The 27,795-nt window shown below is 40.2% G+C and overlaps 1 long non-coding RNA gene across 1 annotated transcript; it reads left to right on the top strand.

Annotated features, from left to right (window-relative positions):
* The first annotated feature begins 19,075 nt into the window (after positions 1-19,075).
* On the top strand, positions 19,076-27,264 carry LOC111946937 (uncharacterized). Its single transcript, XR_013653498.1, has 3 exons — positions 19,076-20,272; positions 21,041-22,180; positions 27,044-27,264. It is a non-coding gene; the product is annotated as an uncharacterized LOC111946937 (long non-coding RNA).
* The last annotated feature ends 531 nt before the right edge of the window (positions 27,265-27,795 follow it).

Raw genomic sequence — 27,795 nt, 5'->3', positions numbered from 1 at the left:
GGAGTGGGCCCCCCCCTGGCACCCTACCCGCCAATTTTAACCGCACCTTAGACATTTAGGGCCCCTTGGTGGGGAGGGTGAGGGGACATCACTGTGAGTAATCAGGAGATGTCCCCTTAGTGCCCTACTTGCCAATTTTAACTGCACCCCCTTAGTACACACACACCTCCCCCTTCAATATATACATTCCAACATAAACACACACACATGCACACACACACCCTCTCAAACACACATACACGCACACACATTTTGCAAGGAAGGTGGGACCTGGGTCCATCTGTCCCCTACCCCTTCCCTGGTGGGGGGTGCGGGCCCCTTGGCGACGGCGGCCGTGTCCCCTGGGTGCCGGCTCCCTGGGCCCGGCGGTGCTCTCTCCGCACGGTGGGGGGGTTCATATTACACCTGAGCCGGGGGTGTTCGTGTCGCTGGGGGGTGGGTCCTGGTCCTTGCCCCTGAGGGCTGGGCCCCGCCAAACTTCCAACAGTGGCCGAGCCTGGTCGGGCCATATTTATAACACCCCTTGTGGGCCACCCTTTTTTCGCCGGGGTTCCCCCCTTCCAGGGCGGGGGCGGCGGGCCCCTGCCTTGCTCCTCCCTGGACCAACTGTGGGCCGGGTGGGTGGCTGCCTGGAGTGCGGAGCGGGAAAGATTTCACACTAGTTGGTTTAAAGGCATAGGTATGCGTTCGTGAACACTATCTGTTTTGTGTACATGTTGACATGTGAACATTTTTTGCAGCTAGCAGGTGTGTTGATAACATTTGAGTGTGTGCGAACAGGCCCCGCCCTTTTTGTACTACATTTGAACCGTACCTTAATGATCAACAACCAGTAAACCTGTCTGCTCTATGCTGCTTCATGGTCTTACCCCCCCCTCTCACTATCACCCCCCCCCCCCCCCCCTCTCTAACATCCCTCTCTCTTCTTCCCTTCTTTCCTTTTCCGTCCGGTCCAACACCAAAGATTTTCAAACATGGTTGAAATGAATAAAGTTTGGCCTCAATTACAAAAGGGGTTTATTCAGTCATACCTTTGGTATTGTCTGAAGATTAATAACCCCTCTTGTTAAAGTAAAATATGTCCAACACAAGAGGCCCTCAGCTCTCATCTGCCTGCCTAGCTGTTGGACAGGACAAGTAAAAAAAAAAAAAAAAAAGAAAAGAAATATAATTAATTAAGATAGAAAAATATTAATTGAATTGGATTAATATGACAGTTAGATAAATACATAAATTTGAGTTGTATAAACAATTATTGAGTTTTATAGACGTAAGAAATTAGGTTGAATAAATTTAACTCAATTATTTGTTACCAATAGAAGTAATTCATTTAAGTTGGCAAAAATTGGATAAGTTATATATATATATATGCGTCACAAGGAAAATGGAAATAAGATCAGAAACTCGTGCGTTTACTTTGTCTACTACAAGCAGAAACTCTTTCTTTTGATGATGCAGCCGTCTTACTTTTTTGATGGACGTATAATCTTCATACGCCATCATTAAAACCTCAGACTCCGTCTCACTGAAGTATAGCGCTTTCTTTTTTTCACCACGCGTTTCCATGGTGACTCCAAAAATCGTCAATCCATTGAGAATGTCTTTATGTACACGCTGTGCACGTGCATTAACCCAGGGTTACCAAGTCGAGCGTAATTACGCCAACTCATATCCGGTCTTTTGGAACCGACATACCCCGAGTAAGCAAGTTCAGGCGGATTTCAGCCAGAGTTCAGGTTTAAAGTCAGGCTAGTTTAAACATGCTTCCTGGAATACCCCCCAGGAAAGTAAAACTCAAAATGAAAGACAAGCAGAAAATCTTCAAAATAAAACAGGAAGCAGAAACTCCAATCCTGACAAAAACAAAACAGGGGAAACTTAAGGCAAAAAAAACTATAGCCATGACAATCAGCCCAGAGCAGGCTGAAGCAGTAGAAGTAAAGGCATCCATAGAAACTTCTGTTACATTAGACTGCTTTACTGCTTTGGATCAAGCGGAAATAACATCAGTAATTTAGTCCTCCAAAACCTCAACTTGTCTCCTAGACCAGTGTTTTTCAACCAGTGTGGGAGATGGTCAGGTGTGCCGTGGGAAATGAAACTCAAAACGCAAACTCAAACTTTATTATTTATATAGCCCCTTTCATTTCAGTAAAGAAAACACAAAGCGCTTAACAAAGAACCAGATAAAAAATCAAAAAAATGAAAATTATTAAAAACAGAAAGCACAGGACAATCACACACAGATGGGACCCCTCCGTCACTAGATTCTACCCTCCACCCACCCCGTTCCCCAAGTAGAACCCTGAACACACAAAGAACTGCAGCTAAAAGAAGGTCTGCCTTGGTACTACTGTGAGGAAACGATATCATGGGGATCCAATAATTCCAAGGCCCAGCCCGACCACGGGGATCAATACCACAGTGCCCACCCAACACAGAGCAGCATAGGGCCCACTCCATGGCTATTACACCACAGAGCGGTACCTCAGCCAGCCCAACAAGAATAGGCACCGCAGCAATAGTACCTCCCAGCAAAGAAACAGCTGGCCCGGTGGAGGAAAATGCTAATGCTAAAGAAGCTAGCTCTGTGCCCCACACTCCGGCCGGAGCTGCCAGTGAACTTAAACTCGTTTAAGAGGAAATCCTGAAGGCTGTGGGGGACCTAAAGAATGAGTTTAAGGAGCTAGCTGACCGCAACAGCAGGATCGGAGAAGCTAAGGAGCGCGTCTCCGAGGTGGAGGATGAGTGCTGAGTTCTCAAAGGCAAAGTTTAAGAGTTAAAAAAAAGAAACAAAGCCTTGGAGGATAAATTGGTTGATATGGAAACCAGTTCGCGCCTAAAATAATGTTTGGGGGGTGGGACTGCCAGAAGGAGCGGGGGGTCCCGACCCGTGTTCATTTCTGAAGAGCTGGCTAGCAGACGCACTGGACATGGGACCTCTGCGCTCACCTCTGGCACTGGAGAGAGCACACCGCATTGGACCCAGGAGAGCTACAGGAGATTCAAGACCTCTGATTATGAGGTTTATGAACTACAAACAGAAAGTTGCTGTAATAAATGCTGCAAAAATGAAGGGGGACATCTGAGACAAGAATATCAAAGTGCGACTTTACAACGATCTGGCAATTGAGGTGCACAAGCAGAGGAAGCAGTATGACATGGTGCGTCAGCAGCTGCGGCACTTTGGGCTGAGACATGGATTCAGACCACCTTCCAAGCTGGTAACATACAAACAAAGAACCCACACATTTGATTATGTATCACAAGTGCAGGAGTTCATAAGTAGCATTGAAAGAGAAAAATCTAACTAGTTTGGTCAGACTGCATATATGCCACCTTTACTTTTGTTTTTTGTATTTTCGTATTTTTGTATAATAAGAGGAACCTAACCAGCTAGGTTAAGCAGTGCAGGTTTTTATTTCTGTTGGATTTATTTATTTTTAATATAAGAAACATTCTTTTTAATTTCATTAGACTAAATCTGTGCATGCCATGTTTACTAACTCTGTTGAATATTTTATTGTTTGTTTGATATCTCTACATTAATGAAAAATTAGTACACAGTAAGAAAATAAGAGAAATCCAAGCAGCTAGATAAGACTGCATAACAAAGTGCAGTGTTTTTATTTATTTATTTATTTTTGTATATCATTAACATTTCTTTAATTTTATTCTGTTAGATCTGCATATGCCTTATTTACTGACCCTCTTATATATGTTTCTGTTTGATATATTTATATCAGTGCACAGTAACATTTAAAAGTGTTTTAAAAGAAGAAAAAAAAGAGGAAGAAGGAAAAAGGGGGAAAGAACAAGAAAAAAACAGATTAGGGGAGTGTTTTAATTTAGTGACCTTTTTTTTAGTTCTCTTCTCCGTCAAAGGTGTCAAACAGTTAGAGGATTAATCAAGGTCAACGATTTATCCTTACAGGTTAGAGGAAGCTAAATAGTAAGGGGGGGTAACTACTTTAGTGTGGGATGGGTTCTCCTTTTGTTTGTGAAGTTCAGAGTGTGTTTTGTTTAGTGATCAACCTTCACAGACAATCACAGTCATCAAAACTTTACTTTTGGATTTCAAATGTCTGAAAAATGAAAATTAATTTCATATCTTGGAACTGCAGAGTTTTGCAGAAAAAAAAAGATCAGACAGTGATGAATAATATTAATGAATCAGGTGCAAAAACAGTCTTTCTACAAGAGAGGCACACTATCAAAGAAGACCATGTGAAGGTTAGAAGGAGATGGCAAGGCATCTTTCAGCTCAGAAGCAAGGGGAGTTATGACCCTTGTACATAACTCAGTTCCTTTTCAAGTGTCCAACGTACCATAATTGAAGAAAAATTAAGAAGATATTTGATTCTCCAAGGCTCACTACTTGAAACCAGATTGAATCTAGTGAATGTATATGGCCTGAATGTCGATGATGACAATTTTTTTATCAATTTATTTCTTACTCTTTCCACCCTCCCAGGCCTCTATGTATAATTGCAGGAGACTGGAGTTGTGCATTGGATCCAACTAAAAACCGATCTACTGGATTTGACAATACCCACAATAAAAGTAGCACAACGATTAAACATTTTACGAGTAACTTAAATTAAATAGACATCTGGAGAAATTTAAAACCCAATGACATTACCTACTCATGCTATTCTGGAACACATCAAACTTTCTCTCACATTGATTATTTTTTAATCTCATCCTTAATGATATCCAAAATTGCATATTGCTTTTATGATAGTATATTGCTGTCAGATCATGGACCTTGTGACATTATTCACATAGAGGATGCCCTTGTCAGCGATCCACCCAAATGGAGTCTAAATCAAAAATGGCTGTTGGACATTAATTTTCTTAAATACATTGGAAAGGTAATAGATGACTACTTCAGGTATTTAAGGCTGTAGTGAGAGGATATATAAATATCTACAGCTCATCCAAATCTAGAGATTTTCTTAAAAAGAGATTATTACTTGAGACTAAAATAATAACTATTCAGAACCAGGTGATCAACAACAACACTGCTAATGCTGAAAAAGAAATGTTGACACTTAAAGCAGAATATAATAAAATGTCCGCAGATAGAGCAATTTCTGAAATTACCAGGCTTAATTAGAACTTTAATGAACAAGGAAAGAAGGTGGGGTCTTTTTTGGCATGGCAAATTAAACAATTAGAAACTAAAAAAGCAATAACTTAAATCATGAATAGCAAAGGTATTACAATTACCAATCCAATGTAGAAATCAACAAAGAATTCAGAGAATATTATGGAAAATCATACAGCTCAGGGTAAAACTGTGATAATCAAAATATATATTTTTAGATTCTGTAATTTAAAATTTATAGAAAGATTTGAAACTAGTTTGGAGGAAAAAGATATCAGCAAGGCTAATGATGACATGAAGGTAGGTTAAACATCTGGCCCTGATATGGACTTCCAATCGACTTTAATAAAAAATTCAAATCTAAACTACTTAAACCTCTTTTGGATATGTTTTTAGAAGCATTTTAATGTGGAAGTTTACCATAATTGCTGACAGCAGCCACTATAACACTACTACCTGAACCCAAACAACTGTTGTGAAAACATGAGACCAATAAGCCTTTTGAATGCTGATTCAAAAATTCTATGTAAAATTTTGGCCAAACGGCTACAAGAAACTTTACCCTATGTAATACATACAAACAAAAATGGGTTCATTTTAGGGCGACAGGGGTTTCACAACGTTAGGAGGGTTCTTAATCTTATTCATGGTTTAGATTATACCACAGATAAAGGCTTCTTATCTTTAGATGCCGAAAAAGCTTTTGATAAGGTTGAATGGCCTTATCTTTTTAACGTTTTACAACGATTTGGACATGGCGAAAACATCCTAAAATGGGTGCGCTCGCTGTACTTGAATTCTACTGCTGACGTGGTGACAACAAAAACACCTCACTGCGGATTACGAAAAAGAGAGGATGTAGACAAAATGGGCCTTTGTCGCCCCTCTTTTTCACATTGGCAATAGAATCTTTAGCAATTGCCATTAGAGAAAATAGAGATAAAGCAGGAATAACGATCTGGCATGAAGAACACAAAATTGCATTGTATGCAGATGATGTTATCCTATTCCCCTCAAACATGAGTAAAACAATTCCAATTATCTTAAAACTGATAGAAGACTTTGGCAAGATCTCTGGTTATACAGTCAACAATACAAAATCATCCATTCTAGTAGTTGATGAGAAGCAAAGTAGCAATTCTAACTTGCAGGCTCTATAATTTAAACTAATTTTACACATTTAGTTATCGAAATCAGACATATAACTAAACGATGTTGTTTGGGTTAACTATGAATCTTTGATAAATGACACAACAGTGTCTGTTGATAGGTGGATCAATCAATCAATCAATCAAACTTTATTTATAAAGCACTTTTCATATAAAAATATAACACAAAGTGCTTTACATTAAAACACAACAAAATATAAAAACAAGTACTGACGAATTAAAAATAAAATAAAAATTAATAAATAAATAAATAGGGCCCCCCTCCCCGTACCTAGCCCCCCACTCCTTTCACACCTCCCACCCCTTAAGTGATGGCAAGGACAATGAAATAGGAAATAGAATGGGAATGAAATAGGCTGAGCACAAAAACAGGATGCTGGAAACGCTAATAATTGGAACCTCCCCCTCCGTGAACAGCCGCATAGACAGCCAAATGCAGCATCACAGGTGGGGACCGCTCCACCACAGCTAAGCGGTGATGCAGGTCCCCATCCAGAGCTGCAGTGCCTGAACAGTAGCCGACCCAGAGGGAGAGGATCCAGCTGAGGAAGCACCGGAAATAAAATTGAATAAAAATGAGAATAAACAAGTAAACATATTGATAAAAACAATAAAACATTAAAATAAAGTTAATTAAAATAATGCGTTAAAAATCAGGTTCAAGTTCATAAAACAAGATACAATGGATAGATAAATAAATAAAATAAAAATAAAAAGTGCATATAAATAAATAACTGAATAAATAAATAAATAAAAGTAGTAAAAAATTAGCTAAAAGCCAGGTTAAAAAGATAGGTCTTAAGCCTTTTCTTAAAAGCATTAATGCTCTCTGCGGCTCTCAGGTCCTCCGGCAGACTGTTCCACAAACGGGGGCCATAGTGCTGAAATGCAGCCTCTCCATAGGTTTTAGTTTTTGCAGTTGGAATGGTCAACAGACCAGTGCCAGAGGATCTCAGGCTCCGCGAGGGTTCATATCTTTCTAAAAGATCTGATAAATAAGAAGGCGCAAGACCGTTAAGACATTTAAAAACGGTTAAAAGTATCTTAAAATCAATCCTGAAGCATATGGGGAGCCAATGCAGGGATTTTAAAATTGGGGTGATGTGAGCTCGCCTCCTGGTCTTTGTAAGAACTCGTGCAGCAGAGTTCTGGAGAAGCTGAAGGTTCCTAATGTTGGTTTTTGGAAGACCGGCAAGCAGGGTGTTACAATAATCAACTTTACTCATGATAAAAGCATGCATTAGCATCTCCATATTCGCAAGAGAGAGCAGTGGGCGGACTCTAGCCAGATTTCTAAGATGATAAAAACCAGTTTTAACCACCTGTTTTATATGGGGGATAAAAGTCAGCTTAGAGTCAAAAATAACACCCAGGTTTCTGACTGTTTCTGAATGACTTAATGAAAGTTGCTGCAGCTTCAGAAACTGTTTCTCCCTCTTGGCTTCAGGACCAATAACTAAAATTTCAGTTTTTTCCTGGTTGAGCTGCAGAAAATTATTTGCCATCCATAATTTTACATCTAAAATACAGTTAAAAAGTGCTTCTATTGGTCTTGTGTCATCAGGAGACATAGCTATGTACAGCTGGGTATCATCAGCATAGCTATGAAAACTGATGTTGTGGCTCCTGATGACATTCCCCAGAGGAAGCATGTAAATGTTAAAAAGCAAGGGGCCAAGGATGGAACCTTGAGGCACACCACAATTAATTTCATGGACCCTAGAAAAGTGTGTGTCCATGCTTACCATAAAGTTTCTCTCCATGAGATAAGAATCGAACCACTTGAGAACAGTCCCTGAAAGGCCAAGACTTTTAAGTCTGTTTACAAGGATCAGGTGATCAACAGTATCAAAAGCTGCACTTAGATCTAACAGAACTAGTACTGAGATCTGACCTGAATCCAAGGCACATCTAACATCATTAACGATTTTTAACAAGGCTGTCTCTGTGCTGTGGTTCGTCCTAAAGCCAGACTGGTTTATCTCAAAAATGTTGTTTTGTAAGAGAAACTCATTTAGCTGAATAAAAACAAGTTTTTCTAAAACCTTACTTAAAAATGGCAAGTTGGACACAGGTCTGTAGTTATTAAAAATTGAAGGGTCTAAATTAGTTGTAGGAGCTAAAGGTTTGTGTTTTGTGTATGTTTTCTAACATACTGGTCCTGCAGGTCAAATATTCCAGGGGGTAGAGCAGGTTTCCTCATGAGAAGAAGAAGATGGTTTGGTGTAAGAGGTTTCAAGTCATTTGGATCATCAGACATCTTCGTGAGTGGACGATCATTTAGAATTGCTTCTATTTCACAGAGTACTGTGGACAGTCCATCATCATCCAGTTGCTGCTGCTGTAGAACTGAACAAAGAACCTTACGAATCAGGCGGATTAAACGCTCCCATACGCCTCCAAAATGTGAAGCTCCTGGTGGGTTAAAACTCCACTGTATTCCGGCTTGTGTCATAACTCTTGCAATTTTGTCTTGGTTTATTGCAGACAACGCTCTTTTTAGTTCTTTGTTGGCACCGATGAAATTTGTGCCATTATCCGATCTTAGTTGCTTCACTTGTCCTCTTCTGCTAATGAAGCGACGTAAAGCATTAATGCATGCATCTGTATCCAGAGATGTTGCAACCTCCAAATGAACAGCTCGGCTAGCCATGCAAGTGAAGATGACCCCATAGCGTTTACAGGTTCCTCTTCCTCTTTTCACTTCCACTGGACCAAAGTAATCAACACCTGTGTTGGTGAATGGAGGCAGATCCGGAAGGATTCGTTCTTTTGGAAGATCAGCCATTTTTTGTGTTACTGATCTCCCATGAAACCGTCGACAAAATAGACACTCTGAAATTACTCGCCTCACCGCAGAGTTGGCATTTGTAATCCAAAATCTTTGCCTTACTTTGGAGAGTGTATAAGCCCGACCGCCATGACCAAGACGTTGATGTATGTATTTCAGAATGAGCATAGAGATATGCTGGTCCTTAGAAAGGATAAGAGGATGCTTGCTTTCTTCTGGCATTGCTCCTTTGCACAGTCTTCCACCTACTCTCAGAAGTCCATCATCCATGATGGGATCTAATTTGTAGATCGAACTTTGTTTACTCACACTTGAGTTTGACATCAATGCATGAATTTCTTTCATAAATCGCTGCTGCTGACAATAGCGTATGATGGCCAATTCAGCTTCCTTCACATCACTCAGTGTTAAGAAGTCAACCTTGCCAAATGTTGTGTCTGTTGCAGGTGTGACATTTTTCCGCTTTGTCCTTGTGGTTTCATCCTGTACAGTTTTCAACTGCTTTCTCTGTCGACCCTTTTCCAACAGTATGGATTTCATTTTAAGGATCCAGGCAACCGCAGTCGTTAACTTGCTCCAGTCTGAGAAATATGCAATCAACTTCTCTGTAGGGTTAGAAGCATCACAGCCACTGATTGCATTTACAGTTTCTTCTTTTCTGACCTCTTTGTCATTAGGATCAACTGAAAACTCCGTGAATGATGTTGGCTCTTCACATTCATGTGTCCAAAGAAATTCAGGTCCTTTAAGCCATACGCTGTCCTTTAGGAAGCTTGAAACCTTCATTCCTCTTGAGGCTTTGTCAGCTGGATTATCTTTGGAGCAAACGTGTCTCCATTGTGAGGGTTCAGATGCTTCTCTTATAGCAGAGATTCTGTTTGCAACGAACGTGTGAAAGCGCTTGTTTTCATTGCGAATGTACTTCAACACGGAAGTACTGTCAGTCCAAAATACAGAACTTTCCAGTGAGATCTCTAGTTCTGTTTTTAGCATTGCATCAAGTCTAACAGCAAGAACAGCTGCTGTTAGTTCTAATCTGGGAATTGTTATAGGTTTTAAAGGTGTTACTCTGGCTTTGCCAAGCAAAATGGCTACGTGAATGTGATCATTCTGGTTTACCAGTCTGATGTAGGTTACTGTCCCATATCCACATTCACTGGCATCTGCAAAATGGTGCAATTGTGCACATTTGATTTTTCCAAATCCCACTGGCTTGATGCACCTTCTCACTTCAAATGTGGACAGTAGAGCTAATTCTTCAAGCCATTTTTTCCACTGGGACCGAAGGTCTTGTGGTAAAGTGTCATCCCATCCACATTTTCTTCTGCATAACTTCTGTTGAATCATCTTGGCACACAATGTGACTGGTGCAAGAAAACCTAAAGGGTCGTAGATCGAGCAGGTGACTGACAAAACACCACGTCTGGTGAGGGGCTTTTCTTTTATCTCCATTTTAAACATGAACACATCAGTCTCTGCACACCATTGCAGTCCCAAAGCCCTTTCTACTGGAAGTTTATCACGATCTAAATCCAGCTTCTTCAGGTCCTTGGCTCTTTGACTAGAAGTGATAGCTTCCAAAACGGCTCGACTGTTACTGATCCACTTCTCCAAAATGAACCCTCCTTTGGCGCACATAAAAATGAGATCTTTCATCATTTTTACTGCTGTCTCCTCCGTGGGCGAGCTCTTCAAGCAGTCATCAACATAGAAGTTTTTCTTGACTGTTTGACAAACCTCTGATTTGAATTCAGATTTGTTGTCATCTGCTGTTTTCTGGAGAGCGAAGCTTGCACAGCTTGGTGATGAAACGGCACCAAACAGATGCACAGTCATCCTATACTCTTCAGGCTCTTTAGCAAAATCTCCACCTGGCCACCATAGAAATCGCAGAAAGTCTCTATGTTCTTCCATTACCTTCACTTGGTGGAACATTGCCTGGATATCACCCATGAAAGCCACAGGTTCCTGTCTGAATCTTGTAAGAACTCCCAGCAATGAACTTGTTAGGTTGGGGCCTTGCATGAGCTCTCCATTTAATGACACTCCTTTGAAGGTGGCTCCACAATCGAAAACAACACGCAGGGATTTTTTCCTTGGATGTTGAACACCATGATGAGGGATGTACCAGACCTTTCCTTCCCTCCCCTTTATCTGCTGTTTAGGGGCCCTTTCAGAATAAGATTTCTTGAAAAGTTCATTCATGTATCTTGAATACTCCTCTTGCCACGCTTTATCATGAATAAATCTCTTCTTTAAACCTTGAAGTCTTTGCTTAGCCACACTGTAGTTGTTTGGAAAATGAACCTCAGGATTTCTAAAGGGTAAGTTCATGCAGTACTGTCCGCCAATCAACGTAACTGAACTTTCCAATGTATTTAGAAACTTTACATCTTCTCTTGACATCTCTTTGTCTTTTGAAACCTTTTCATTAAACTCATAGCTGTACTGACTGGACAGCAATTCCTCAAGTTTATTCACAGAGATCCTGTTCACTGTAGCAGAGTGGGGGCACTCCTCCAAAACACCACTGTTTCCATTCAGTGGACCATTGACTACCCATCCCAACACTGTCTTAACGGCATATGGTCCATTTCCATTGCTGTTAATAACTTCCCAAGGCTCCAGTAGCTGGGGGGCATTGGTACCTATTAATAGGTCGACTTCTGCATTTATTTTTGGCATGTGAATTTTAGACGAGTGAGGATGTTTCTTCAGATGTTCAGATGTTGCCATGCTCTCAGTTGAAACTGGCATTTTCCTTTGTGTCAATACTTCTGGCAGAGGATAAAAACTATGGTCTTCTACACCAGACACTTCTTGACCAATCAAAGAGTAGGCTGGAACAACAGTCTCCTGTCCCATTGTACGCAAGAGAAATGAAGTTCTTCTACCAGTAACATTCAGCTTTTGCATAAGATGTTCTGAGCAAAAAGTTGCTGAACTCCCAGGATCCAAAAATGCATGTGTTTTGATGACACAATTTCCCTTTTTTGCCTTGATCTTCACAGGAAGTATAGATAGGGCACAGTAATCCACTCCGGCCCCTGTATGTCCACATGTTGTCTGTAAGGTTGGTTTATTCTCTATGGACTCCTTTGACTGCTCTGCAGCTAGGGGCTGTCTTTTAATGTGGAGCACAGTAGGGTGCATTTGACTACAGGCCTCACATTTTAGCCGCTGCTCGCAAATGCGACTCACGTGACCAGTGCTTAAACATGCAAAACATAATTGTCTATCTTTAAGCCACTGAATCTTGTCTTTATGTTTCATTATTGTAAAGGCTTTACAGTTTTCCAATAGATGGCCTTTTGCACAAAAAACACAGTTAGGAAACTCTTTGTTGTTGCTGGGTTTTTTAAATACACCTGATGTTACTGTAGTGGCCACAGTGTTTCCTTTGAATCCAAACTTAGGAAATGACTTGGGTCTTATAAAGGATTTTGCATGAGAATTGTTTGATAAAGGATCTTGTATGTTGCCAAATAGAGGATCTGAAAGAATTTTTACATGTCGTTCAATGAAAGCGACAAGATCAATGAAATGAGCTCTGTTGTTGGTTCTTTCCATAACTTCATGTGCCGTGACTCTCCAATGTTCTCTCATTTTATATGGCAACTTTGAGATTATAGCTCTCATGTTTGCAGGCATGTCAAGTTCTTGCATGTGCTGAAGCTCCGTCATATCATTACAACAGGAACGCAGGAATAAAGAATATGCTTTCAGAGCTTTAACATCTTCAGCTTTTATTGTTTGCCAAGCCAACGCCTTTTCATTGTAAGCTGTTGCTATTTTATAAGGATTTCCAAAGTGGTACTGAAGAAGATCCTTGGCCACTGCATAGCCATGTTCAGGAGTCATATGTTGACAGCTACGCACCAGTTCTTGTGGTTGTCCCCTTGTAAACTGTTCCAAATAGTATAAGCAATCGGCTTTTCCTGTTTTTGCTTCCACTCCTTGCTCAAAAGCCTTGATAAAACTTCTATATTCCAGAGGATCCCCTTCGAAGATGGGAATAGTTCGTGGTGGTAGAGATGTTGAAAGCTGCTGTTGCACAAGTGCTGATGTTATTTCATTTTGCTTCTCCATTATGTTAATTATGCGGTCATTTGGTGAGTTCCCAGTCTGTTCTTGTTGGTTATTGCTGGAATAATGGTAGTTAGTTAATTGCCTTGTGTGATCACTTAAAACTAGAACTGATGAATGAGATTGAGTTTGTTGAACCGTTTTTTGCTGGTTGTGCTCCGGTTGTAGACTTATGCTGTGTTGATACTTGATAGCTGACTCCATTTGTTTGGTTTCCTTTGGTATTGCATCCATAGGCAGAGTCGGTTGTTGTCCCTTTGAAGCATTTTGATAGGCTAATTTCCATGTTTCTGGTTTGTATTCCTCCGCTGAGGGATTTAAAAGTGTTTTAGTCTCCATTTGATGCCTTTGCTTCTCAAAGTAAGAATTCATCCCATCGGCTTCATTTTCAATGTCATATTCTTCATCTGCAGCTCGCAGTACAGCAAGTTTAGCTGTGTAAGCTGCTAGTTCAGCTTCCAAGTCCAGTTCTTCCTTTTTCCTCTTAATTTGCAGTTCTTGTTCCTCCAGAGCATGTCTTTGTTTTAGTACAGCCATACGAGCAATCAATGCAGCTTTGTCTGCTTGAGCTTTAATTCTTGAAGATGATGTTCTGCTTGATTTACTTCTCAGACTAGGCTTACTTTCAACATTGGAAATACTGTCATTTGGACCAACGTCATCTTCAGCATTCTCATTTTTAAACACATTTTCCTCATTCACAGAAATCCATGTTGTACCCTCAGAAATACATTCATTATTGAACAACATTTTAGCTTTAAACCACGTTTCATGTTTTTCACATTCATCGGATGGCAATAAACCCAACAAAGATTCGTGCATACGTGTGGCATCATTACAAACCTCAACAAGTTTATCAAGAGCTATTTGAACCTTTGTTTTATCACCTGTAACCATTAAACTTTGCAGTGATTTCCTAATGTTGCTTGCTTTATTTAATTTCAGTTTTCTGTTATTTTGTAGCCTGCCCAGTTTATCAGCGAGAGCTTTTGCAGTCAGTCTAACCACTCGCTTTTCAGCTTGTATTTCACTGCCAGTCAAACTATTAGTTCTGTTCGCGGTGCACGCTGCAGTTCCCACTGTTACGTCTGACGTTGCGTCGCGCGTCTCCATGCCAACGCAGTCTTTTATTCAACAAGTTTTAAAGCGCTTATTGAGCAGTCTCGTCAATCAGTCAACCAATGCATTGGATTTTATTTTCAGTTATGTGTGCACACTTTTTAAATGGCCATTGAAGGTGTAGCGCTACTCATACCTCTGGGTTTTAGAAGTGTTGGGCGCCGAAGGCAGAGCTGAACTTCACGGACGGCTTCAGTTGTCGGCTCTCTTCCTTGTCCAAATCCACGAATTATTCCAAATGTCCACTCCAATATCCCGATCGGATTCCAACAGAATCGTAGGCTGCCCTGGGTCTTGCTGATCTTCTCGCTGTCAGCACTGGGTCCAGCTGATTCGATCACTCAAAACAATCCAGCGATGCTCCGAACTGGCTTCCGAATCCCGAGATTTCCATCAATCCATCCAAAGAAAGGAGGGGTTTTTGACTACTAAGTGTAGGAGCTAAAGGCGTAGAAACTATTTAACTAAGTTCTAGCTCCTTTGATACACTGAGATGTGCGACGCCAGAGTTGATTGACGCGCCAAGCGGGCTGTCGTTTCCTTATACGACGAAGAAAAATGAGTCTTTTACTCCGATCAACTTTGCATTTCTTTGTTTCTTTTATTTATTTACACTACTGAACGGATTGGACTACTCTTTTGCTTCATTTCCCGCACAAGCGGTCAAAAACCATTTCTCCATCTGGCTCATGCACACCTGTCTGTGGTCAGATAATCAACAAATTTATAATTGACAGAAAAACATGAAAACAGCGACACCCACAGGACATGTTTCTCAATAGGGCTCCTACATTAGTTTTTTTGAGTAACGGTTTCACCACTGCCGTTTTAAAGGCAGCAGGAAAAATACCCGTCTGTAGAGAGGAGTTCATGATATTTAAAATCTCACTCTCAAAAGACCCGTAAAATGATTTAAAAAGTGAAGTAGGGATGGGGTCCAAAAAACAAGTTGTTGGATTAACTTGGGAGAAAACTCGACCAAGTGTTGCAGCTTCAACCAGGTCAAAACTGTCCAGTGCTTCCTCAGGTAAAATCAAGCCATCATTTCCAATAAAAAGGCTTTTCTGTCCTTTTATGATGTTCACTCTGACAGAATCAATCTTGCTCCTGAAGTGGTCTGCAAAGTCCTCACACAATGAGGCGGAGGCTGGCATTGTGTTTTTGTTCGCATTTGAGTTGATTAAAGATTCAACTGTGGTGAAGAGGACTCTGTGATTATTTTTATTTACAGAAATGATGTTCGCAAAATATGAATTTCTGGTCTGTTTTACGGTTTGATTATATAGTTTTAGTTGGTTTTGGTATAATTGATAGTTTGTTTCAAGTTTGTGTTTTCTCCAAAGTCTTTCGGCAGATCTACAACGTCTCTTCAATTGTTTAATTTCCTCAGTTCTCCAAGGGGGTGTGGCTTTGGTTCTTATCTTTTTAGATTTTAGAGGAGCAACTGAGTCGAGACTGGATTTTAATTTACTGTTAAAATTTTCAACGAGTAGATCACAGGGGGCCGGCAAGACAAGTGGAGAGTGGGAGCGAACAGATGTAATAAACTTTTCGACCACCTCAGGAGTCAAGTAGCGTTTCTTCAGCAGGTCTCCTGCTTTCTAAAACCAGTGATGTTAAAAAGCACACAGTAATGGTCAGATACAGCCAGATCCACAACAGCGGACACACTGGTAGGTAAACCATGACTGATGACGAGGTAAAGAGTGTGCCCCTTGTTGTGAGTCGGCTGCATGACGTGTTGTTTAAAATCAAGAGAGGAGAGCAAGTCCAAGAACTGAGTGGTGCAATAGTCCAACTTCCCGTCTATATGCAGGTTAAAGTCACCAGTTATTAAAATCATGTTAAAGGAAGTGTGGACAGATGCTAAAAACTCAGAAAACTCCTCAATAAAAACAGAGCTTGGTTTGGGGGGTCTGTATACTGTGATGCATAAAATTGGAGGGCTGTTAAAAACAAAGGCGTGATGTTCAAAGCTGGGGTACTCATCTAATGCAATCTGCTTTACTGCAAAGGAGTTGGACATAATAGATGCAGTACCCCTACCCTTTTTGCCCTCCCAAACAAAGCTAAAATTGGGTGGAGAGGCCTCTGTGAGAACAGTAGATGCATCCGTGCTCAGCCATGTTTCAGTTAAAAAGAGTCCATCAATATTATAATCATGGATAAAATCATTTATGATAAATGTTTTGTTGGACAACGACCGAATATTCAAAAGTGCCATGTTAAAAGAGGGGGGTAGAGTGGTTGTGGAAGCTGCTTCCTCAGGTTTTGGTGCTTCCTTTAGTGGACGAAGCCAGTTAGTGTTTGCTTTTCTCCCAGCACTTCCCCTCATGGAAGACCTGTCTGTAATAATGGTCTTAATGGGATAGACTGGAGGGGGTGTAGGTGGTGGCAAAGAAGCACTGTCAATTGAAGCAGTTTTTTGGGGAATGTGGGGAGGTGATACCATATCCAGTCAGTCACTTCCACAGACCGATGTCTGCACGGATGAGGAGGAGGTCTGGACTGGCGTGGGCATGATGGGGGCCGGTGATGTCTGGACAGAGTGTCTGATGTTTGCAGCTAAAATATTGCTGCCCAGTGGACTGAGGTGAATCCCATCAGTTTTATGAAATGAGGTTCTGTTCCAGAAAAGATTAAAATTGTCCTTACATCTGTCCTTGATTGGAAGAATCCATGTTATAAAAATGAATATTATCCCCAAAATGTTGTATGTGTTTCAGAATTTGCCACTGCCCCCACCTGATGTTTTTTTTTTTTTCAAAAAAAAAAAAAAATTTGTTGCATTTATTTGGAAAAATGCAAAAGCAGGAATTTGATTATCTTTAATGCAACTGCCATATAACCAGGGTGGGTTAAAATGTCCAAATACAATTTGGTATCATTAGACTACACAATTAAGATCAATACAATTTTATTTTGAAACTATTGAGGCCCCCGAGTGGAAAGAAATTAAATCTATCTGTCTAGATTTACGATTGCCATATTACCTTTACTCAGATATGATTTTTAACTTGATTAGGAAAACCACAAATCCAATTGGTAAATACATGATAAAAATCTGGTCTAGGGGCATACAAACATACTAACGAGACTAATAACTTATCTTTGTACATCCCAATTTGGGGAAACCAGTATTTTCTCCCAGGGAGGGCAGATAATGTCTTTCAAGACTGCTCTTTGAGAGGATTAAAGTCAATATAGTATCTATTATATCTACCAAATTCAGAATCACTCATGTCTTTTGACAAACTGACAAGTAAGTATAATAAAAAATTTTCTTTAAATTCCTTCAACTAAGGAGTTTTATTAGAGAAAGGCAGGGTAATCAATTAACTAAGCCAAAAAAAACATTTTCTAAAAATAGTCTGGATAAAGGCGCCATATCAGAACTTTATGACCTTTTGTTGTCCAATTCAAATGAAAAATCTGATTTTAAACTTTAGGCCTGGAATGAGGATCTCAAAATAGCCTTGTCAGAGGAAGATTGGGAGTTAGCTTGTAGCAAAGTTCACAAACAGATAATTTGTACTCGGTTTAGGCTTCTGTAATACAAGTGGCTAATGAGAACATATTTAACACCAGCCCAACTGAATCGATATAACATTAATATCCCAGATATCTGCTGTAAGTGTGATGAGGCTAAAGGGACTCTTTTCCACTGCATGTGGCAATGCCCTGAGATAAGAATTTTTTGGGTGGAGGTTAGAAAAGCAGTGGAGAGGATTGTTTCAAAAACTGTTCCAACAAACCCTGCTATGTTTTATTTTATTTCCTTTAAATCCCAAGTTTACTAAAAGCGAGCAAATTATGATCAACGTGTTTTTGACAAGCAAAAAGAACCATTGCAATTTAGGCCCAAGTTAACTCAGTGGGTGAAACAGATGCTCATAGTTTTCCCATTAAAAAGGATTACATGTATTAGGGAAGGAAAGTTGTAATTGTTCGAAGACAATTACAACCTCTAAAAAATTTTGTGAGGGGTCTTAATTTGCAGAATGGATCTGTGGACGACTAAGACTAACTAAGAACACTCTGTAAACCTTCACTATTTAAAATAAAAAAAAATGCATTTGAATTGGATAAATGTATCATAGGATGGCTTCACTTTAATATCTTAAATATACTTTAATAGTATATGACTAGTAGAGGTTGATCTGTTTTTGTTCTTGTTATTTTTACGTTTTTTTTTCTATTTTTGTTTTACATGTACATATTAGGTGTAAAGCTTGTAATTACGTTTGAAAATGTACCAAAAATAAAAAAATTAAAAACAATATTACAAAAAAACTATAATAAATACCTCTTTAGAAACAGGTTATGTTCCACAGTCTTAAATATGCTGTTGTTAACCCTTGTACTATGGGGTCAAGATGACCATTGACGTGTTTTCCCTACCATGACAAAGGTGAATAAAGGTGGAGAGGATTTCATGTAATCCATGGACACCAGTGAAGATCACAAATCATTGAATAAAAAAGTTCAGCGCACCGTCTTGTGGGGTCTAGATGACCTCAATCCCAATGTCAAAGTGCCTAGAATAGCACAAGGGTTAAACCTCTTCTGAAAAAAGCCCAGTTTTGATCCTGGCAATTTGGCCAACTATGAACCAATATCAAACCTCCCCTTTATTTCTAAAATCCTAGAAAGAGTTGTAGTTTAGCAGCTTTACTGCCACCTACAGGACAACAGCCCCTTTGAAGATTTTCAGTCAGGATTCAGTAAATGGACAGTCCTCTCATTGCATTCGAGTTAGCTACGGACTCCTACAGGGTTCAGTTTTAGGACCCATCCTGTTTACATGTTACCCTCAGGAAACATAATCAGGAAACACAACATTAATTTTTTTACTGTTATGCGGATGATACGTAGTTGCATTTATCCATTAAACCTGACCAGAATGACCATATAGAGAAACTTAATGACTGCATCAGAGACATCAAGACCTGAATGACAATTAATTACCTCCTCCCAAAACCAGAAAAAGCTGAGGTCATTATAATAGGTCCTAAAAACCTGAGAGATGCTCCGTCTGATTAGATAGTCTCCTTGGATGGCGTAAATATTTCAGACCAGGATTGGTCATTTAAAGCTAATTTATCAAAAGCTTGTAAAACTACATTTTTTCACCTGCACAATATAGCTAAGATCAGAAATATATGATCTAAAAGTGATGCTGAAAAACTCATTCATGCATTTTTTACGTCTATGCTGGATTACTGTAACTCTTTGTTAGCAGCATTCCCTAAAAGTTCATTAAAAAGTCTTCAACTTGTTCAAAATGCAGCAGCAAGAAGTTCAAAATACTCCTGCTAACCTATAAGGCCTTACTGTAAACGGTGTGACCCCATCCTAAACCAAAGATCTCAAAGTGCCTCACCAACCAAACAGAACACTTCGCTCACAAAATGCAGGACTGCTTGTGGTTCTCAGAATTTCTAAAAGTGCAGTTAAAGGTAGAGCCTTTAGCCACCAAGCCCCTGTCTTATGGAATAAGCTCTCAGCTCATGTAAAAGTGGTCGACAGAGTTTCTACATTCAAAGTTAGGCTTAAAACATTCCTCTTTTGACAGGCTTATTGCCATACTAGCTAATCAGAGAATTCTCCTCTTTTCTATTCTTGATCATTTATTTATCATTTAGTTCTCCATGCCTCTGTTGGGTGCAATGCGATTCGTGTATTGCCCCTTTTTCCCACTCCCCTTTGGGGGAACGGGAGTGATTCCAGATTCCAGTAGGCTCATCTTGCTCCTGACCTCTGGCCCGTCTGTGGCCCTGTACCCAAAATGTGCAATTATCTCCAACTCTGTTCCTCTTGGGCTAACACCCTGATTCAATAATTACTGCTCCCCTGGATCAGGTGTGTTCTGTCAATAAGAAACTGGGCTCACTCAATCCAGCTAATCAGCAATGACTGAAGCGGGGTTAGCTGCAAAACAAGGAACAGGTTTGAAGACACCTGCAAAATCACGCCGCTGGACTCCTCACTGCGTCTGTAAGTTGACTTAACATTAAAACTGGATGCATATGGTCTAAAAGTGGGCAGAAAATGTGGGCCCCAGATGGGTTTGTCGGCATTTTCCATTGCGGCCCCTCGTGTGTTTGCCCACTTTGGCTCTCAGTGCTGTCCACCTGCCCGGACAGCTAGCGTAGCGAGACAGCCCACTGAGTGTCCACTTTAGCCAATATGGGCAAACATTGGTGGGGCCAGCATGGAAACTCCGGAAAAACCCAAGTTAATCATGGTGCAAGAAAATTTTAATTTTTGAAAAATCCTTCATTAGTTGCCTTTTCTTACATAAATTCTCCTTTTCAAAAAACATTTTAATTATTTTCACCCCTCAATAAAAGGAAATGACCTTTTTAAAAAAAATGTTCAAAAACAATAAATGTTAATTTATGCTTTCTTAAACTTTGTGGTTTGTAAACAACTTACTTCATGTTTTGTTCTAGAGGGAAATATTTATCTTTCACTGTTCTCTCAGAAAATCCTCCTTCTCCATCTAACCCTCTACCCTTCATCCTCCTCTCTTTGGTCTTCCTGTTCCTACTCCAATGTGTCCAAACATCTTCATCTGCTTCCTAGCACTGATCTCCAGAACATTTACTATGATCTGTTTCTCCAATGGATTCATTCCCGATCCATCCTGGTCTCTCCCAAAGAGAATCTCATCATCGTCATCTCTGCTGCCTCCAGCTCTGCTTCCTGTCTTTGCATCAGATTTACTGTCTTGCTGCTGTTCTTCATTTTTCTCTTTTCCAGAGCAATCCTCCACCTCTCTAGACTTTCCTCCACCTGTTTCCTGCTCTCACCACAGATCACAATGTCATCTGCAGACATTATGGTCAACAGAGATTGTCAGTCAATCTGTTAGTCAGTCCATCACCATGGAAACAAGGAGCTCAAAGTCCCACCTCCACCTTGAACTCCTCGGTCCCATCTACAGAACATCTCACCACTATCTTCCAGCTGTTATCCGTGTCTTGAACAACTAACTCGATCATATACTCAGATGGGTGTTTACTTCATAAAATGATGTTTAATGTTTCTGAACCCCTTCTGGAAAAGTTTGTAAGACTGCACTACAGAATTGATCCTAAACTCCCATACTTTCTCATGCTGGCCATTAAGTAAGCAAGCTTGCACACATTACTAAATTAAGAGACTGTATTGTTATTTATACAGTACAGACTTATACAGTACAGACCAAAAGTTTGGACACACTGTCTCATTCAAATGAATGGAAAGGTGTGTCCAAACATTTGGTCTGTACTGTAGGTGTGGTAGTATTTTTTTTTTTTTTCTTTTTTGTTTGGTTGTGATTGAATGTTTGATGAAAATAAGAAAACGTGCTGTTGTGCTCAGCTTTCCTGAGTATTTTGTGTATCTTGTGCTCTCTTCTTTGTTAATCTGCTTTATTCGTTATTTATTTTCATATTTTTATTTTCTTAACAGTGCTCATCACATCATCCCACTCTGTAGAATTCCAACTATTTTATTTGTGCATTGTCACTTGTTTTAAATAAATACATATTAAAACAACTCCAACATCCTTCTCTGTCACTCCAGAATTCCTCATCCAAACTGCAGCTCCTCTCTCTGGGTCCTGTCCTGAACTTTCTCTGGATCTACGAAGACACAATGCAGATCATTCTGACCTTCTCTGTTCTTCTCTAGAAACATCCACTAAAAAAATGTTGCATGAAACCATAACATTGTCCACAAATGCTTGCCTCTGACCTCAGTCTAGCTTCCGATACACTGATTCTTGTTTTTTTTTTTTTTGTTTTTTAAACCCCAGAACCTTTCTCTTCCTTTCCTCAGAGACGGTCTCACTCTCCGAAATCTTGTTCTTCAGTCAGACTATTCTGCCACCTCTGAAACTCTTCCAGATTTCCACAGGTATGTTGTCAGAACTAGGAGTGGAGTTATTAGGTAAAGGTAGATGATTATCTGGGGGTCCCAACACTTTGGGAATGCTAACTGCTACACCACTGTATTATTTTCACAGAATGATTATCAAAATGTTTGTAGTGTTTTTTTTGAGACAAATTTTGTGCAGGAGAGGCTTTTCTCCACAATGTTTCAAGAAGTTTTTGCAGCTTTTTAAAGTTCTTGCAGGAAATGTATTCCAGTTTTAATTGTTGAGTTTTAAAAATGGTGTTAGTTTTTGCATTAAGGGGAAAAGTGTGAGACTTTGTGAATGCTTGTGAGGAAAAAAAGACTAAAGTGAGAGCAGAAAAACAAGAATGTGAACTGTCATAGTGTCCAGCCATGAACCTTTTTGTGTAAGAAAATAACATCTACTGTAAAAACTTGTTCAGTGGAATTAGTTGTGTGTGTGTGTAGGGGATGGGGGTGGTTATGGTTTTCATAAAAAAATTAAACATTACCTAATAATGCACCAAACACTTTGGTCACTTAAGATCTGTTTTTGTTATTTTGATGTTTTATGACTACCGCTATGTCACAATTAAGTGTCTATAAAAATTAAAAGTACACAATAAAAAGGGGGTAAAACACTGTGTTGTCTTAAAATAGCAACATAATAAAAATTGTTGCTTTCAGGAAGTTCATTCCTGTGCTGATAAATGAAGATTTTATAGCTGCACCAGTTTTATCTAACCAGACTGAGCAAATTTAACAACAGTGGAGGACAGAGGGATGTCTCTCACGTACACAAATTACTTTGTATGCATCTGCCTGTGTTGCTTCACACTTTTGTTAACTTGAACAGGTGAATCATATACTTTATTAATGCTGTATCTGTTTGACTTTTTCCTCCTACCTCCACTGTTCTAATAGGATATGAAATCCATATGATAAAAGATTTGCATATGATAAAAGATTTTAAGCCACAGTCAATGTCACATCACCTTGACTGAGTTTGACCTTAAAACTGTGTTTTTGCTGTTTTTACAGGTTATTGTTGCATTTTTTTATGAAACTTTATTTTATTCAAATTTTGATGAATCAGAGCATATAAAACTGCTTCTTGAAACAGCTCTCAGTTGTGACGCAAAAACTGAAAGGGGTGGGGCCAAAGTCGCCAGGCTCCGCCACATTCTGATGCATCCACTTGAAGACAAATAGATCCACGAACGTCTTTGTTTTCCTTGCCTTAGCTGGCATATGGATCTAAACTGTATAGCTGGATAGCTCTGACATTGCTCATTTTGTTGCACTGCAAATGTTAGCTTGGGGGTGTGGGGGGCTGTTAGCGAGCGGGAGAGAATGTAAACAAAGGGATGATGGGATATCAGTGGTGACTTACTTTTGTACCAACAGTCTCACCCACAATTCGGAGGTGAATTTTTAATGAACTCCTGCCGCTCTGCAGTAAATATGTCATAGAAAATAACACAGATTTGTTGATTTTGGCTAAAAACGGCAGCATCCTCATTAAAGGATCACTGGAAATGCTTGAAAACTTTCTGAGTGGGACTTAAAAGCATGTTTGGAGAAAGTCAGAAACTCAGTAGAAACACCTGATAAGAACTAGTATGCATGGTGGTGGAGGGTGATAGTATGGGTCTGCTGTGCAGCTGCAGGACATTTTGCAGTCAATCATGAAGTCTCCTGCATAGCAAAAAAAATGCCACAACTTTGTACAATTAGACTCCAATTTCATTTCTCCATTCAAGGTAAAAAAGAAAAAATGTCATGGTGCCTCTGTCAGTGCTCCTCCCCCTCCCAGCTCTGCTCTGCTCTGCTCCAGACTCACCAGCTGTGACTACTCACCTCATCAGCCACCTGCTCTTCATAAGGAGACCCAGCTCCAGCATTTTTCGCCAGTTCGTTAACCCTGATGGTGCCCAGTCTCGCTGAGCTCTATGGCTGGCCCCCCTCGCCTTTTTCCTTTCCGTTCGTTAGACAAAACCGAGTAGCACCGTGGTTCAACGCTGAAACTCGTTCTCTTAAACAAGAAACCCGTAAGTTGGAAAGAGAATGGCGCCGCTCTGGTTCAGAGCAGTCTCTGGATATCTGGAAACATAGCCTATTAAATTATAAAAAAGCCATGCGTAGAGCTAGAAGCCAGTACTATTCAACCTTAATATCAGAGAATGGCAACAATCCAAGATTTCTTTTTAGCACTATTGCTAAATTAACTCGCAGTCAGAGCTCAGTAGAACCACATGTTCCTGTTTCTCTCAGCTCTGATGATTTTCTTACATTTTTGATAGTAAAATCTCAAATATAAGACATAAGTTAAATCAAGTTATTCCTACTATCAGCCCAGAACAGGCTGAAACGGTAGAAATGGAGGCATCCATAGAAACCTCTGTAACATTAGACTGCTTCACTATTGTGGATCAAGCGGAAATAACATCAATTATTACGTCCTCCAAATCCTCAACGTGTCTGTTAGACCCAATTCCCACTAGACTTTTTAAAGAAATTTTTCCCCAAATTAATGATCCCATATTAACAATGATAAATACCTCTCTGGAAACGGGTTACGTGCCACAGTCTTTTAAATATGCAGTTGTTAAACCTCTTCTGAAAAAGCCCAGTTTGGATCCTAGCATCTTGGCCAACTATAGACCGATATCAAACCTGCCCTTTATTTCTAAAATCCTAGAAAGAGTTGTAGTTAAGCAGCTTTACTGCCACCTACACGACAGCGGCCACTTTGAAGACTTTCAGTCGGGGTTTAGACCCCACCACAGTACGGAAACTGCATTAGTTAGAGTCTCTAATGACTTGTTATTGGCCTCAGAAAAGGGACTACTTTCTATTCTGGTCCTATTGGACCTCAGTGCAGCCTTTGACACTATCGACCACAGTATTTTACTCCATAGATTAGAGCAGGACATAGGGATCAGAGGATCTGCTCTCCAGTGGTTTAAATCCTATCTGTCCTATCGGACAGATGGGATTTAGAATTAGTAAAAGTAAATGGCCATTCCTCTCAGTGCACTCGAGTCAACCATGGAGTCCCCACAGGGCTCAGTCTTGGGACCGATCCTGTTCACGCTTTATATGCTACCCCTAGGAAACATAATCAGGAAACACAGCATTAATTTTCATTGTTATGCCGACGATACGCAGTTGTATTTATCCATGAAGCCTGACCAGAATGACCAGATAGAGAAACTGCATCAGTGACATCAAGACCTGGATGACAATTAATTACCTCCTCTTGAACCCAGAAAAAACTGAGGTCATTATACTAGGTCCTAAAAACCTCAGAGATGCTCTGTCTGCTCAGATAGTCTCCCTGGATGGCATAAGTATAGCCCCCAATTCCACAGTTAGAAACCTTGGGGTTTTGTTTGACCAAGATTTATCATTTAAGGCTCACATGTCTCAGGCGTGTAGAACTGCCTTTTTTTACCTGCGGAATATTGCTAAGATCAGAAATATACTTTCTAAGAGTGATGCTGAAAAACTCATCCATGCATTTGTAACGTCGAGGCTGGATTACTGTAACTCCTTGTTAGCAGCGTATCCTAAGAGTTCCTTAAGAAGTCTCCAGCTTGTTCAGAACGCAGCAGCTAGATTGTTAGCTGGAACTACCAGAAGAGATCACATCACTCCTGTGTTGGTGTCGCTCCATTGGCTCCCAGTTGATTCTAGAATTAAGTTCAAGATCCTCCTGTTAACCTATAAGGCCTTACATGGACTGGCCCCGTCCTATATTAAGGACCTCATAGTCCCTTACCACCCAAACAGAACACTTCGCTCGCAAAATGCAGGACTGCTTGTGGTTCCTAGAATTAGTAAAAGTACGGTTGGAGGTACAGCGTTTAGCCACCAAGCCCCTGTCTTATGGAATAAGCTCCCAGCTCATGTAAGAAAGGCCGATTCAGTTTCTACATTCAAAGTTAGACTGAAAACATTCCTCTTTGGACAGGCTTATTGTCAGACTAGTTAGTATTCAGAGATTATTTAACTTAATGTTAATTTGTTTAAATTAAACTTAATAGTAACTATTTGTTTTAAAAGGCTGCTAGAAGTTGAAGCTGGGGTAACTATGGTGCTCCGGGGTTCTGTCCTCTTTTCTCTTCTACTTCTACCCTTCCTCTCTTCTCCATTCTTGATCATTATTCATCATTTAGTTCTCCATGCCTCTGTTTGGTGCAGTGCGATTCATGTATTGTCCCTCTTTTCCTCTCCCCTCCTGGGGAGTGGGAGTGCTTCCAGACTCCTGTTGGCTCATCCGTGCTCCAGTTGCTGACCGTCTATCTCACCTTTGCTCCCGCTTCTACACCTGGCTGTGGATCCTGCCTCTGGCTCGTCTCTGGCTCGTCTCTGCTCTGTACCTGACCGAGTACCTCGTCTCTGCTCCTGCTCCTACACCTGGCTGTGGTTCCTGTCTCCGGCTCGACTCGCGCCTTTGACTGTCCCCCCAACCACAGCTGGATGAAGCGCGTCTGCTGGACTTTATATATGTAGTTGTAGATTTAGATAAGTTATTTCTTCTCTAAGAGTTCTGGTAAATCGCCTGTCCGTCCTGGGGGAGGATCCCTCCTTCATGTGGGCACCCCTGAGGTTTCTTCGTTTTTTCCGGAATCCGTTTTTTTTGGGAGTTTTTCCTTACCGCGAAAGGGGGGGTCTAAGGGCAGGGATGCCAGTATAGCTTAGTCAGTTTGTTAGTTAATTTTTAGTATTTTCCTATTGAACTCTTTGTATTCGTGATCCTTTTGAGTTCATGTTTTACTTCGAAGCCCATCGAGACGACTGTTGTTGTGATTTTGGGCCATACAAATAAAATTGAATTGAATTGAATTTCGCTAATCCTGCCTTGTTTTTGTGCCTCAGGTCTATCTTTTTGCCACGAGAGTCACCTGATTCTGACACCATCTTGAGCAGCAGCTTCATTTCCACTAACGCTGACGCCTCCGTGCTACTCAAGAACTCCAGCCACGCCACTCGCCATGAACTCCAGCCACCTCCAGCCTCCTTCTCTTTTTGCTATAATTGTTGAGCCTTTAGCTGCAGCAATAAGACAGAATGAGAGCATTAAAGGAATTAAAACCAAACACAGCCATCATAAAATTAGTCTCTATGCGGATGACATATTACTGTTTTTAAGTAATTTACATTCTGTAAATGAAACAGCAACAATCATTAAGGAATTCTCCTCCATATCATCCAATCCATTAATTGGAATAAGTCTGTTTTATTACCACTCAACAGGAATGAGGAACAAAGACTCCCAATACCAGTCAAATCAGGAAATATCAAATATCTAGGTATCAATTTTCCCCCAAACTATCAGAACTGGTGCAGCTAAACTACACCCCATTACTGAAAAACATGCAGGACGATCTAACACGCTGGACCAACCTGCCTCTGTCCCTTATGGGCAAGGTAGCCACGGTTAAAATGAAAATCTTACCTAAAGTTAATTATCTCTTCTCAATGATTCCCACACAACCGCCACTAAAATGGTTCAAAACATTAGACTCATCCATATCAAATTTTTTATGGAACAATAAACCTGCAAGAATTAGTCTAAAAACTTTAAAATCTGCAAAAAGCTGTGGAGGATTAGAACTACCTAACTTCCA

The sequence above is a fragment of the Oryzias latipes genome, chromosome 23, assembly GCF_053564925.1.
Source record: "Oryzias latipes strain Hd-rR chromosome 23, Olatipes_Hd-rR_3.1".
Taxonomy (NCBI): domain Eukaryota; kingdom Metazoa; phylum Chordata; class Actinopteri; order Beloniformes; family Adrianichthyidae; genus Oryzias; species Oryzias latipes.
Note: the sequence above shows the minus strand (reverse complement) of the source record. Positions and strands in the feature narration are given on the sequence as shown.